This window comes from Schistocerca cancellata, chromosome 8 (genome assembly GCF_023864275.1).
Source record: "Schistocerca cancellata isolate TAMUIC-IGC-003103 chromosome 8, iqSchCanc2.1, whole genome shotgun sequence".
In the NCBI taxonomy this organism is placed as follows: domain Eukaryota; kingdom Metazoa; phylum Arthropoda; class Insecta; order Orthoptera; family Acrididae; genus Schistocerca; species Schistocerca cancellata.
The window spans coordinates 550,684,248-550,697,703 of NC_064633.1; positions in this window are offsets into that span (position 1 = coordinate 550,684,248).

A 13,456-nucleotide genomic window follows, 5' to 3' on the forward strand; every position below is an offset into this window, starting at 1 on the left:
TACAACGAGTAGTAGGTGATATTCTCTGTTTGTTGGAATATAAAGAGTAAGTAGCGCTGTTTTGCTGTTGCCTCCAGTTATGTTTAAAGCATCTGATTGCGTATTGTCAGAATGAGTTGCAAGCGGAGTGCTCGTCTCTGATAGCGAAAGGTGAGAGTTGCTGCAAGGGCCCAACGCTCAGAGTGTTAGGGTGAACTCACTGCTTCGCAGAGATATACAGCCACTGCAAGACACCTCTGCGAGTAAGGTTACACTGCTGGGAAAATAAATTGTTCTTAAATTGAATATTTAAGTTATTGCTACCTTATTCACTTCGTATCAATCCCAGCTTCTCCTCTTCATTCTGGAATCACCTGTGCTACGCCTCCTAGGTTACTTCGTCTCTCTCCTCTGTTAAATGTGGATTAATGAGCCTCAGCCTACATTGTAGCCGACACCCTGATTCCGATATACAGGCCACATCTTCGTCCGAGTTGGTGACGGGACCTGTACTGGCCGAGGTATGACAATAATAGATACGACATTTCCCCAATGCTGAAAAAGTGGGTTCTGTATTATGCCGGATTTTGTCTTTAAGACTGTGTTTCAGTTTATCATAACTTTATATAAACGGAAATTTATGGATCATTTTCTTTACCGGTCGCATAATAGATTCTCAATTCTTGGGCTCGTTTGATAATTCCTTTGGGCCGAGTGCGGCTAGCAGGCCACAGGTTGCAGGTTGGACACCCATGCTGTAGAGTATAGGTAATATAGGATGGTGGGTGTAGCAGCTATGTAAGGGTAAAAGTAAATTCGAGTGGCCTGACTGGCCGAGAGTGGCTCAAGAGGGAAGTTCAGTCACCTGTTTGCTACACTACTGGCCATTAAAATTGTTACACCACGAAGATGACGCGCTACAGACGCAAAATTTAACCGACAGGAAGAAGATGCTGTGATATGCAAATGCTTAGCTTTTCAGACCATTCACGCAAGACTGGTGCCGGTGGCGACACCTACAACGTGCTGACATGAGGAAAGTTTCCAACCGATTTCTCATACACAAACAGCAGTTGACCGACGTTGCCTGGTGAAACGCTGTTGTGATGCCTCTTGTAAGGAGGAGATATGCGTACCATCACGTTTCCGACTTTGATAAAGGTCGGATTGTAGCCCATTGCGTTTGCGGTTTATCGTATCGCGACATTGCTGCTCGCGTTGGTCGAGATCCAATGACTGTTAGCAGAATATGGAATCGGTAGCTTTAGGAGGGTAATATGGAACACTGTGCTGGATCCCAACGGCCTCGTATCACTAGCAGTCGAGATGACAGGCATCTTGTCCGCATGGCTCTAACAGATCGTGCAGCCACGTCTCGATCCCTGAATCAACAGATGGGGACGTTTGCAAGACAACAACCATCTGCTCGAACAGTTCGACGACGTTTGCAGCAGCATGGACTATCAGCTGGGAGACCACGGATGCGGTTACCCTTGTCGTTGCATCACAGACATGAGCGCCTGCGATGGTGTTCTCAGCGACGAACCTGGGTGCACGAATGGCAAAACGTCATTTTTTCGGATGAATCCAGGTTCTGTTTACAGCATCATGTTAGTCGCATGTGTTTGGCGAAATCGCAGTGAACGCAAATTGGAAGCGTGTATTCGTCATCGCCATACTGGCGTATCACCCGGCGTGTTGGCATGGGGTGCCATTGGTTACACGTCTCGGTCACCTCTTGACAGCACTTCGAACAGTGGACGTTACATTTCAGATGTGTTACGACCCGTGGCTCTACCCTCCATTCGATCCCTGCGAAACCCTACATTTCAGCAGGATAATGCACGACCGCATGTTGCAGGTCCTGTACGGGCGTTTCTGGATACAGAAAATGTTCGACTGCTGCCCTGGCCAGCACATTCTCCAGATCTCTCGACAGTTGAAAACGTCTGGTCAATGGTGGCCGAGCAAGTGGCACGTCACAATACGCCAGTCACTACTATTGATGAACTGTTGTATCGTGTTGAAGGTGCATGGGCAGCTGTAGCTGTACACGCCATCTAAGCTCTGTATGACTCAATGCCTAGGCGTATCAAGGCCGTTATTACGGCCAGAGGTGGTTGTTCTGGGTACTGATTTCTTAGGATCTATGCACGCAAACTGCGTGAAAATGTAATGATATGTCACTTCTAGTATAATATATTTGTCCAATGAATACCCGTTTATCGTCTGCATTTCTTCTTGGTGTAGCAATCTTAATGGCCAGTAGTGTAGTTCTTTCACGCGGACATCACTTCGGCGTGTTCGGCTCCCCTAACTTAGCCCACCAACCCTGTCAAGGAAAGAGGATCTACAGTTTAAAGTGGAATCCAAACAATGTGTCGTTCCTGGCGCATCGTGACGCCAATGAGAGGAGGAGACTAGCGTGAAGGCGGGCTGAAAAATTTTCGTGTCCGATCCGCGACGTTACGATCTTTCGGGTAACGCTTTACCACTAGACCAGGAAGCCTGGCAGTAGTAATTTAGACATGAAAAGAATAGCACAAGGTAGGAGAAGGTTTAGGAGAGTATGAGACCAGGGGGAAAGGACGATAACTCTCAAAGAAGAGCGTATTACGATGTTATTTTCCAAGTCAGTGAAAGGGCCGAGACGCTGACAAGGAAGGGGCGGGCAGGAGGCGGGAGAGGCCGCTGACTGGTGCGACGACAGCGGAGCTGTCACTGCGGCCTGGGCTGGTGGAGGGACGCATTCCGTGGCGCGCGTGATGGACGAGGAGCCCCGCGCCCAGCTAACGACCTGCAGAGTGACGGCCGCCAGGGCGGCAGCCGCGGGCAGGTGGCGGCGTCTCGTCCACGCCGCGCTCCGTCTCTCGCAGCGCGAGAGGCCACCTGAAGGGCTCTCACTGAGCAGTACAAATGCGCAGAGTTGTTACCTGAGATGTCCGCATACGCTACTGACCTCTTCCTAAACTGGACGTCAAATTGCACGCGTCCCCAACATGTCGGCCAAAGGTACTGAGATCGGCCAAAGAGATTGAGATCGGAATGGAGTGAATAGGAGCCTGATTTTGAGGGTTGCATGCATTGGAATTCGAGGCGCCTCCTTTCTTGTGTCATCAGTCTCTTTTTTTTGTTGTTATGGTTTGTGGTGTCACCGCCAGACACCACACTTGCTAGGTGGTAGCTTTAAATCGGCCGCGGTCCATTAGTACATGTCCGACCCGCGTGTCGCCACTGTCAGTAATTGCAGACCTAGCGCCACCACACGGCAGGTCTAGAGAAACGTACTAGGACTCGCCCCAGTTGTACGACGACTTTGCTAGCGACTACACTGACGAAGCCTTTCTCTCATTTGCCGAGAGATAGTTAGAATAGCCTTCAGCTAAGTCCATGGCTACAACCTAGCAAGGCGCCATTAACCATTTCTAGAGAGAGTCTCACTTGTATCATCCAGAATGCTGTATACAAATGATGGATTAAAGTTAAGTATTCCAGCAGCTACGTACTTTTCTTTATAGCATTCATTACGTATCCTGTTTCAGACCTAGCGCCAGCCGGCGTGTGTAAACGCGTGCCTTTCGGTTACCCGTCACTGTGGACTTGGCTGTCTTGTCAGTCCACTACATGGTTTTAGGTCGCGCAAAACTGCTACGGTCATTAGCGCCCAGTCTGTGACTTAAGAGAAGGTAAAAAAACCAAATTGGAAACCAGCAGCAATGGGAGCGAAACTAAAAAAAAGTGGGGAAACTAAAAACAGAAAAAAAAGGTTCAAATGGTTCTGAGCACTATGAGACTAACCTGCTGAGGTCATAAGTCCCCTAGAACTTAGATCTACTTAAACCTAACTAACCTAAGGACAACACACACATCCATGCCCGAGGTAAGATTCGAACCTGCGACCGTAGCGGTCGCGCCGTTCCAGACTGCAGCGCCAGAACCGCTCGGCCACCAGCGGCCGGCTCTAAAAGCAGAAGGAAAGCTTAAAAAACCACTATAGAAGGGGCGTTGTTTGTCCCCAAAATGAGCTTCAAATGACTGACGTCATGTCACTGACACTAATAAACTCGAGAACGCGATCGGCCGAGCGCGTGTCATCTGCTACAATGGAAGATATATCAGGCGACAGATGTAGACAGGAGCGTAACGGAGTAAAATAGGGGCACTCAAGTAAAAGGCGTCTCACCGTCCACAGTTGAGAGCAGTGGGGACAAAGCGGGGGAGGATCGGCACTTAAAAGATGTCTATGGCTAAAAAGACAGTGCCCTATCCGGAGTCTAGTTAAAATTACCTCCTCCCGACGACGCGTTCGGGAGGAGGAGGTCCAAGCACAGGGAAGAGCTTTCACGTCCCGCAATTTATTACTGGGAAGTGTCGACCAATATGCGTGCCATAAAAGAGCAACTCGACGACATAAAATACTGCATAGACCGGCGAAGGGAATCATGCGAACAGCAGGCTGAAGAATGCAGCCTTGGCCGCTATATCGGTCGCCTCGTTTCCACAGATACCAACGTGTCCTGGGATCCAGAGGAACGCCACAGAGACGCCCCCAAGTGGTGCAAGTGGTGGCAGTCCTGAATCCGGTGGACCAGAGGGTGGACAGTTTAGAGAGCTTGGTCACCAGTCTTCAGACTGGTTCGATGCGGCCCCACGAATTCCTCTCCTGTGCCAACCTCTTCATCAAAAATGGTTCAAATGGCTCTGAGCACTATGGGACTTAACAGCTGAGGTCATCAGTCCCCTAGAACTTAGAACTACTTAAACCTAACTAACCTAAGGACATCACACACATCCATGCCCGAGGCAGGATTCGAACCTGCGACCGTAGCGGCCGCGCGGTTCCAGACTGTAGCGCCTTTAACCGCTTGGCCACCGCGGCCGGCCAACCTCTTCATCCCAGAGTAGCACTTGCAACCTGCGCCCTCACTTATTTGTTGCATACATTCCACACACTGTCTTCCTCTACAGCTCCCTCTAGTACCACGGGAGTCATTTTCTGATGTCTTAAGGGGCTCCGGAACGCCCTATACTTGCAATGTTAAAATAACGCTTATAAATTACATCTTTCCTCACAAAGTATTTGAGGTAGGAAGTTGAACTTTTTACAGATTATTTATTGGAATATGGGCTACAACTTAACACAGGGATTTTACAAAATTTTAGTTCAGTTATTAAAGATGATTTTTTTTTTCAATTGTAATGAAAATTCACAACATTTTTTTGCAATTTTTTATTTATACATTCAAAAATATACAGTTTTTTGGAAAAAGGCTGTGTTAAATTATGCAGAAGGTACTGTGTAACATTTACTGAAAGTCTGAAACAAATATGTTTGGAAGATCCTTAGAAAACATGTAATTAGTATGAGAAAATAAAAGTTTTGGGAATCGAGCGACAGAGATTGGATTAACTTTTTAGTGCATTCCAGGTCCATAGGATGAATTATCTTCATGCTCTGCAAACTCCTCTTCCAGCTTCCTCTTGTTCCTCCTCCTGTTTACTCTTGCTTGTATTTCTAGACTCTTTACAGCCCTGTCTGCAGCCCGAAGGCGTTCCTTGTCTAAAGCAAGCATCGCTCGTACCATGTTAGAACCTATCTTCATTCCCATATTTCTAAATACCTTGCACCTTACAATGTTGCCATCCTTCAGAGGATTTCTAATAACTTTACTTTTACTCATTATTATACTTCAACATAACAGAGACTCAAGAAACAGAATTAATTACGAATATTTTCGAGATAACGACAGAGTAAATAAACATGAAACAATCGACAATCACACCAGCGATATATATTGAACCATCACAGGTTAGCCACAACACATACTTTATCTCACATCACTAAAATGTACCTGATGAACACGGACGTTAATAATAACACCATTTGACAGCAGTTTAACAGCGCCACAGTGGGTCACGCCCATGTAGAACACATTTCAAAAAAAATTTAAAAATAGTTGTTGTCTTCGGAATTGAATAAATTATATATCTATTAAAAGGTAATAGTCTGCAGATTCAGAAAACGCAAAAAAGTAAAAATTGAACTTTTCATGATTTTGAGCCTTTCCGGAGCCCCTTAACAGATGTCCTATCATCGTGTCTCTTCTACTTGTCACTGTCATCCACATATTCCTTCCCTCTACGATTCTGCGCATAACCTTCTCGTTCCTTACCCTACCAGTCCACCTAATTTTCAACATTCGTCTGTAACACCACACCGCAAATGCTTCGATGCCTTTCTGTTCCGGTTGTCCCACAGTCCATCTTTCCATGCAGTGCTGTTCTTCAAATCTACATCATCAGAAGCTTCTTCCTCAGGTTAAGGTCTATGTTTGACACTAGTAGACAGCTCTTGGCCAGGAATGGACATTTTGCTAGTGCCAGTCAGCTTTCGATATCCTTGCTCCGTCCATCATTGGTTATTTTGCTCCCTAATTACGAAAATTCCTTAACTCCTTCTACTTCGTGACCATGAATCCTGATGTTAAGCTTCTCGCTGTTTTCGTTTCTGCCACTTATCATTACTTTTGTCTTTCTTAAATATACTCTCAATCCATATTCTGTACTCATTAGACTGCTCACTTCACTCAGCGTATCCTGTAATTCTTCTTCACTGTCACTCAGGGTAGCAATCTCATCAGCGAATCGTATCATTGACGTCCTTGCACTTAGAATTGTAATTCCACCCCTAAATCTTTCTTTTATTTCCATCATTGCTTCTTCGACGGAAGAATGAAAAGTAGTGACAAAAAAAAAGACATTCCTGTCTTACACACTTTTTAATCCGAATACTGTTCTTGGTCGTCCTGTCTTATTATTCCCTGCTGGCGCTTGTTTGTTTGCTCTGTCCATACTGCAGAGATTAAGAGTGTGGTCAGAAGTTTTGTTTTAAAACGTTTACTGCCGTAGTTCAGAAACTATCCACTCCTAGAAGTGGTCCCTCTTTCACTCAAAATTACCAGCCAGCCCCCTTACATCCTAGGTGCGGTCAGCGCAGTTACGAAGCACCCTCTAAGTAACTTCCACTACAATCTGTCACGGTAATACATTGTAGCCATTACGGTCGGCATCAGCTGTGATCAAAATTACATGCGATACACACTGTACATGCGCTTCTTCCTTCTCCTTTTTGGGCGATAACTGCTCCTCCCCCCCGTCGTGAAGCAGTACGCATCCCTTGACAGATTGAAAGCCTGTGTGGGCCGCTTGTCCATTCGAGTAGCTCTGCGATGGGAGCGGTTTGAACTGTCGATGAAGTTTACGTAGTGTGCGAGGCCTGGCCGGCGGTCTATAGCTCCGCTTGTCCACTTACCGGACTCCCGCTGCTCCGTACTTTAGAGACTACACTGGGGCGCTGAATGGACCGCGTCCCTTTGCAGCGTCAATAGCAGCCGCCTCGCCGGCATTCTAAGCTGTCGCGAGGACTCGCACGGACTTGGCTGAGTTAAGCCGTCGGCACACGGACCGTGCATCCGAACGTTGAGCGTGCCGAGTTTCTGACATCATAGCGTGGAATAGCACGTTCTGGAGTCTTTACGAACGTGCAGAGCAATATCTAGGGTATTCTGAGTGTGCGCCTGAGCGTTGACCAATGAGATGGCACAACACCTCCTACGTCACATGCACGCCATCCCCGTTCAGCAGAAAGTTGTGAGGCGCCATACTGACATTCATTTCAAGCCTATACGTATATATGCCGTTTCTAAGCACCAGCAAGTGTAAGTAGGCCGTTTATGTTTTCTTATTGGCAACGTTACGTAGCGCTCTGTACGAAAATCACTGGCTGTGTTGCGTGCAGTCTGTGGCTAGTTTGCGTTGTTGTCTGCCATTGTAGTGTTGGGCAGCTGCACGTGAACAGCGCGTAGCGTTGCGCAGTTGGAGGTGAGCCACCAGCAGTGGTGGATGTGGGAAATGACATGGCGGATTTTTTAGTACAGAATGGATGTCATGAACTGCTGTATATATTATGATTATTAAGGTAAATAAATTGTTTGTTCTCTATTAAAATCTGCCATTTGCTAACTATGCCTACTAGTAGTTAGTGCCTTCAGTAGTTTGAATCTGTTATTTAGCTGGCAGTAGTGGCGCTCGCTGTATTGCTGTAGCTTGAGTAACGAAAATTTTTGTGAGGTAAGTGATTTGTGAAAGGTATAGGTTAATGTTAGTCAGGGCCATTCTTTTGTAGGGATTTTTGAAAGTCAGATTGCGTTGCGCTAAAAAATAGTGTGTGTCAGTTTAAGCACAATCATGTATAATTTTTCAAAGGGGACGTTTCATGCAAGTTGAGAATCACTGGAAAACCCGTTGTTAACTGTGTAATCCGTTGCAATAAAATAAAGAGAAACATCATATTTGTGGCAAAAGAATTATTGTAACTTGTGTATTATGAGTGTATGCTATTTGAAGGCGGCAATACACTGAGCATGCACCCAAAACGCCTTGTTCTTGGTACAGTTTGTTATATGTAAATTTCAGTTAGTAAAATAGCTACGATTCAAGCTTTCAGGAAGTGCTAAGATCGGTAAGATCCTAGGAATGGCAAACAACTTGAGGATGTTGTTGTTGTGTGGTGAGTTGCGGTTACTGATCGATGGAAGTTTTTATGTATGGGCGGTGGTTCGCGACTCGCCAGTACATAATTTTTTTTCCTAACATTTGCGTTTTTATTAGGTTCTGTTACTTTGCTATTAGTTTAATATAAGTATATAGTATAATTTTTGATGTTATGTAAATGTAAGTTCACCTTTCTTTGGGTGTTCTATTGGCTTGATCTACAGGACACCTTGCGCTACTTGTGTAAAGCTATTTTGCTCCTTTTTCTTTTACGCTTCGTAATTCACGTGTTGCAAAGATTCTGCTACTGGGTAGGAAGAGTGATCAAGTAAGATTGACCTTGGGGTTTTACTAAAATATGGGAATGATGAAACAATGTTTACCTTATGTGAAGAAGTATTGCAAATTTGTATCGGACTGTTTGTAATGGAACTTTTATAAGCCTGTGTCCTTATGGACTGGACATAGTACTTTCCTTTTCGTGGAGAATGGAGGAAATGTGCCTTTTAATAGAGCTAACGTGGGAATTTTACGCGTGCCCGTTTAGTAAACTGTGATTTACGAACTAGAAAATTCCCGCAACTGCCGCCAGAGTGCGTTGCGAGCGTGTGTACCACGTTGGGGCCCACGTACCGTGTGCACAAGTCGCATCGTTCCTGGGCGTTCAGCAACACGTTGAACTTGGCACGCTCGACGTTAACGTTGGGTGGTTTAATATTTCTGGCTTATTCAGCCATCATGTTAGGCTCCAGGAAGCTATTCCCAGGGCAGTGGAGATGCAAGAAGCATAGAGATGACGCAATGTGGGATGAGGTACCGGTACAGATGTTAGATTCGGTACCATTCCCGTGAGAAAGACCGCCTGCATGATGCTGCTGCTCTGTGATTGGCTGCTGTGTTCGGCGGTAAGGCGCCATAGCGTTAAACTTTAGTTGCTATTATTAATTAAACCTGTCATCCAAATTACTTCATTTTTTTACAATAAACATCTCTCAACAGCCAGCTATCAATCAGTCATTTCAAAATTATTAAAATCAAAGTATTACTAAAACGAAAGACTGACGATATTACTGCCGATGCACTTCGGTGGCGTTCGGGTCACGCCTTGCTGGCTTGGAGCGCGAAGTGTCTCCGGCAGTCCGGCTCTCCAGTTCTGACCGTTCCAGTAGACAGACACGTTGTCTGTTATAGCAGTATTTGTTTCATGCAAATTTATTTACTACAGTTCCGACTGTCGCTAGGTACATACATGTTATCTGTAGTAGTAGTATTTGATTCATGTAATTTTATTCTCTAGTTCTGACGGCTCCAGTAGACAGACATGCTGTCTGTGGCAGGATGCATTTCATGTTATTTTAACCAGATATAATGAAAGATATGTTCAATACGTTGTGATCAAGAATAGTTTCTCGTGTCTGTATCAATAAAAACGCGAGTGGCATCCCAGATGAGTTATAGTTTATTCGTAGCAGCAGTTCCTTGCGAAGTTAATTTCGGCCTCAAGAAAAAGAATCCACGACCTGCGTGCTGTTTCCTGCGCTGGGGACATCGTCATCATGAAGACAGCAGGTTAGAGAACTGTACAAGAACTTATGTATTCCACACAGGGCAGTGGAAACAACTAGGCACTTCACGTGCACTGCATGCACAGTACAAATGTGCTCAGTGACACGTCATCTGCAGTAATGCAGAGGAGGTAAAGAAGGATGAAAGTGCTATATAGCTAGAGAAGGCCGATATGCACGCGTCAACTCACGCAGGCTGGATTTAGGTCTGAAACAGGATACGTAATGAATGCTATAAAGAAAAGTACGTAGCTGCTGGAATACTTAACTTTAATCCATCATTTGTATACAGCATTCTTGATAATACAAGTGAGACTCTCTCTAGAAATGGTTAATGGCGCCTTGCTAGGTCGTAGCCATGGACTTAGCTGAAGGCTATTCTAACTATCTCTCGGCAAATGAGAGAAAGGCTTCGTCAGTGTAGTCGCTAGCAAAGTCGTCGTACAACTGGGGCGAGTGCTAGTAAGTCTCTCAAGACCCGCCGCGTGGTGGCGCTCGGTCTGCGATCACTGACAGTGGCGACACGCGGGTCCGACATGTACTAATGGACCGCGGCCGATTTAAAGCTACCACCTAGCAAGTGTGGTGTCTGGCGGTGACACCACAGAAAGTATTAACACTATCTCACTTTTATTCCTTTTTTTCTTGCCGTAGTGGCTGGCAGATAGCCACTGCCGTGTACTGTCGTATCCCGTACTGTGCTGTACTGTGCCGACTGCGCTGTATCAACAAAACAAGCAGTGTGCGACAGCAACGGCAAACCGATGCCCACGAGGAAGACAGGCCGCGGCGCGTACGTCACAACACGTGACATTGAAGGTCCTACGAGGGACAGCAGCCTTCTCCGGCGGGTAGGGAGTTTGATGATTCTTGACTGCGCGTATAAATGCGTCCAAACTCTCGATAGCACACGACAGAGTTATGACCTTCAGTGGGTACCTTTTGAATTACGTACTGATTTTCCCTTCACCCTACACGGAGTCGAGCTTTCGCGAAGTCTGGCGGACAAGCCTACCACCTTGACGTCACAAGTTCGTTGCGGCGCCTGTCTTTCTCAGGGGCCTCGCGGCAAACTGAGAAAAATTCAGATGGTTTAAATGGCTCTGAGCACTATAGGACTTAACGGCTGAGGTCATCAGTCCCCTAGAACTTAGAACTACTTACACCTAACTAATCTAAGGACATCACACACATCCATGCCCGAGGCAGGATTCGAGCCTGCGACCGTAGCAGCAGTGCGGTTCCAGACTGATGCGTCTAGTTCCGCTCGGCCACACCGGCCGGCAAACTGAGAGACCCACTCAGAAACGGCTAGGAAGGAAAGTCTAATGTTACAGTTGCATCAAATGGTTCAAATGGCTCTGAGCACTATGGGACTCAACTGCTGAGGTCATTAGTCCCCTGGAACTTAGAACTAGTTAAACCTAACTAACCTAAGGACATCACAAACATCCATGCCCGAGGCAGGATTCGAACCTGCGACCGTAGCGGTCTTGCGGTTCCAGACTGCAGCGCCTTTAACCGCACGGCCACTTCGGCCGGCACAGTTGCATCAACAGCGACGGAAGTAGGTCTGATAGATGAGGATAGTGATATTAAGCTAACAGGTCTGTCTACCAGAATTGCCTCGATATTCTCCACCAATGATTTGGAAAATATTAAATGCAAAATTCGAAACTGAATATTGTTTTCAGAGGTAAATTCACAATATGTTTCAAGCGGAAAGTCTGCAACCACTGTACATTGCCAGTACTCTCTCTGTCCCATCGTAAGTTTTAACCTGATGTAAACATTACGCTTTATATTTTTCCACGTCTCCTGGATTCTCATTGGATTTCGTTTCACACAGAGCGGAAACCATGGTGTCTTGAGTACAGTCTAGTACAATAATAAGGATAGGTTTTATGCTGTGCGTTACGCGCACATCGACTCAGCGATGGTGCGGGGTAACAGCTTTAGTGGCGCATTTAACATGGACCAACCAGCTGGTCCAACTAACCTGTGGGGAGAGGAATTGATGCAATTAACACGTACAAGAGGAGAGCAGAGAAGCGATATAGCTTCGAATTTCATTTAATTTTTAAACAAAATGAAAGAATACACTGCAAAATTCCAGCAATACGCTTCTTAGGAGACCAAACGGGAAACATAAAATGTTATTTTCTTACCTAAAACATTATTGTTATTAAAAATGAGTGATAAAAATATCTAAATTAAACACAGCTTAATTTTTTCCGCTTGAGTTATGTGTGACATGAAAGCTTGTTGCAGGGTTATGGCCAATGAAGTAAGTCAGTCGTCTGGGGAAACTCTGAGCTCCTTCCATATCCAAATCCGAAGAATACATTCCAGTACTGGAACTGTCGTCAGCTACACTGGCGGCCAACAACAGAATCCACGAAGTCATCGACGCGCCACATTTTCGCTTCCTCTTTTATGACAGGCTGTTCTGATCTTCAGCCAGCGTTTGTCAGTGGCAAGTGACAGAGATTCGTGCATTAGTTCTAGTACCTCTGACAACTTAAATTTCTACAGTTTCTCACGACGTGTCCCTTAACCTGGCACCATATCATTTCTATTGTGCTTAGATTTCAGTTGTACGAAGGCAACAGTAAAACTGCAGCATTTGTACACTGTGCTCGATGCCAGAAAACTACTGCTTTCCGTGTTTCTACACCGCTTATATTCCTGTTCGTGTGACACCACTTCTATCGTATAAAATAATGGACGTAGTCCAAATAAAGATTTTTCATTTTTGTCCCTCAAATTTAATTTATAATGATTTTCTAATTTATACAATCCTTATTAAATATCTTTTGTAAAATATCGATAGTTAAGAATTTACATTTGTAATGAAAACTCGGATTTTGCATGTGATATGTAATCAGAAACTAGAAGATGTGTACTTTTCATAAAAATGATGATTAAATGTGTGTTAATCAGTATTTATTTGATAAATTTTATAGGTATTCGAAGGGAACGAAAATAAATAAATAAAAAATAAAAGAACGCAGGAGGTTTCGAATCGCGATCCACAAAACAGCCAAGCTCCATTTTTCAGCGTTACAGATTACTCCACGTGTTACGGGATTAATGATACCTTAACTTCAGTTAACACAGTAGTGCGGAAAACTTCAAAGCCGATTTTTCCCTGTAAATTTGTGAAAAACATTAAGAACAACCTGTTTGTCGCCTTTTAACGCTGTTCCACGCGCTTATTTCGCTACGGAGCAGAAACCAGCGACAGCCATTTTTCCAGTACCTATTAACAGCGTGACAGTTAGAGCTCAAAGCACTTACAGACTGCGACTGTACATGATTTTTGAAACAGGAACTTCATAGCTAAAGTATGACTAAGA